Raw genomic sequence first — 2,372 nt, forward strand, 5'->3', positions numbered from 1 at the left:
ATCTTATTCTGCAATAGGAAAATGGCTCCGCCCCCTATCTTTTATCTCCTCAAATATAAAAAATCCAGAAGTGGTCACGCCTGCCCCTGGAGTTGGGAACGAACAATGAGCAAATGGCATTCTGGTTGGAATTTTGCCACTAAATTTGTCCAAGAGTTCCAAGAAAAGCTAGCTTCTCAACACAGCTTCTGACAGATCAGAGCTGCATCACACTTTTCGATCAAAGTAATCTGATGGTCAGGGTCCATGGTGAGGTGCTTCTTGGACAAGTCTTTGGCCTCAGTTTTTTCCTCTGAAAAATGGGACTAGATTCAAATGAGAGAAGATCAGAAATCCTCGTTGTAACAGCTTCTCATGAGATAGGATGCAATGGCTTGAAGCACTGATTTGGGACCTGATTTAAACCATGATTTAAATACTGTCTCTGCTCTGATTAGTGGATGGTCTTGGGGAAGCCTCTGACCCTTCCAGAGATATCAGCTGGCAGACAGAACAATCACATCTACTGAAGACTTAATGCTACATTCCTGGTAACAGCTGAGAAAGTTTACTACCCTCTACCATCCTGCTCTGCAGAAAGCTGTCCCAAAGTCAAGACACTGACACCATTTTGGTCTCCTCTGACTCTCCCAACCAGGAGGGCTAAGGCTCTTAGTTCATGGGCACCTGGAACTTGCTGATCTTAGTAGGCAGATAAAGTCTGCTCTGCAGGCGCTGAACCACCTGATTTGGCAGAAACACCTGAATCTCTCTTCCTCTTCCTCTGAGATCCAGGTTCGTGAAACTCAATTTTTGTGAAGTTTGGAAGCTTTGTAAATTCCAAAGGCTCCCTCCCATGTGGCATTCAAGACCTTTAATACCTGACTCTGGCTTGCCAGTTAACCTTCTTTCTCTTTAACTGAGCTACTTCTGTCTTGATTCTGAATGCTCGCTCTCTCTCCAACTGCAGGACCTTTGCTTCAACTGGTTGCTGCTACAGCCCAATATTCTCTTTCCCCTATTCTTCAACTGGAAAAAGATCTCTTACTAAAGGTCTAGTTCTAATGCCTCCTCCTTCTATATGAGTAACCCTAGCATGACTTGTGGCTCATTCGGGTCTTCTGTAGGATTAGAATCTGTCCTTGGCACAGACAATACTCTGTAGTATGAAGATGCTACCAACTCCTACAGAAAACCACCACGTCCTTTCACAACAGTGTTCCTAGGATTTTCAGAAACCAGGCTGGTTACAACATTCTTAAAACCCTTGCAGGAACCTTAGTGAAGTAGGCACCATCGCTAATTGATTTTTCACATGAAGAAAGCAGGGTCCAGAGACACAAAGCAACTGTCCATAGTCACACAGTAAGTTAACCAGTGATTTGAACCTGGAGATTCTCAGTAGCAAGTCTGTAAGTCTGTGTTCTTTTCACCACTCTGGCAACTTCTTTACTGTTTCCTTTTGTCTTCTAAACAAGCAAGAAAGGCCTCCTCATAGAAGAACAAATTGAGGCTCTGACAGAAGTGGTCTCTTCCTAAGACTTTCTTGCCAAGACTAGAGCTGGCTAAGGTTCTGGGCTTCTTATTCCAAGTCTGAGCTCTGCCCAGCTACTGACTCCTGTAGTGGCCCGATGCCACCCACCTGCTCAGGGAGCTGACCCAGGCAGGGAATGTGAGGTCTGGGATGCCTGAGTCCTGACAAATTCCTGTACCTTTCAGGGCCCTTCTGAGCTCCCTTACCACAGAGGTGACATGTAAATGACAAGGTGGCATCTCTGTTCCCGAGGGATTCCAGTCACGCGAAGTCCACCAATTAAAGAGGGAACGATGTCATCTCCTGAAATAGCATTTTAATGAGTGATGGCTCTGTAATAAATTGTTATCTTGTGATCCCTCGTTAGAGAGCTTAATTAGATCCCTCATAAAACATATTGATCGATGGCACTGTGCAAGTGTGCAGGACATTCCCCCTCCGCTGGGAGGTTCCTGCCTGCTCCAGGCAGAGCCAAGTGGGATGGGCATTTCCCTCCCTCCCCTCTTTCCTTTCTCATACTTTTTTTGGTTTGTCTTCACCAAAGCCTGTTGTTTCCTTGTTCTCAGATGGTAAAACCATTCCTTTGAACCCCCTAGCTGCCACTCAGTGATAATTTATGGGGGAGTAGTTGACATTAAAAAAAAAAAGATAATAGAGTTGGGTCCCAAGGGCTCACACTTGTAATCCTAGCTACTCTGAAAGCTGAAATCCTGAAGATCACAGTTCAAACCCAACCCAGGCTTTGAGGCTTTTATCTCCAATTATCTACCAAAAAGCTGAACTTGATGCTGTGACTCAAGTGGTAGAGTGCTAGCCTTGAGCAAAACAGCTAAGGGACAGTGTCCAGTCTCTGACTTCA

This window comes from Dipodomys spectabilis, unplaced genomic scaffold (assembly GCF_019054845.1).
Source record: "Dipodomys spectabilis isolate Male_0828 unplaced genomic scaffold, ASM1905484v1 ptg000145l, whole genome shotgun sequence".
NCBI classification, from domain to species: Eukaryota; Metazoa; Chordata; class Mammalia; order Rodentia; family Heteromyidae; genus Dipodomys; species Dipodomys spectabilis.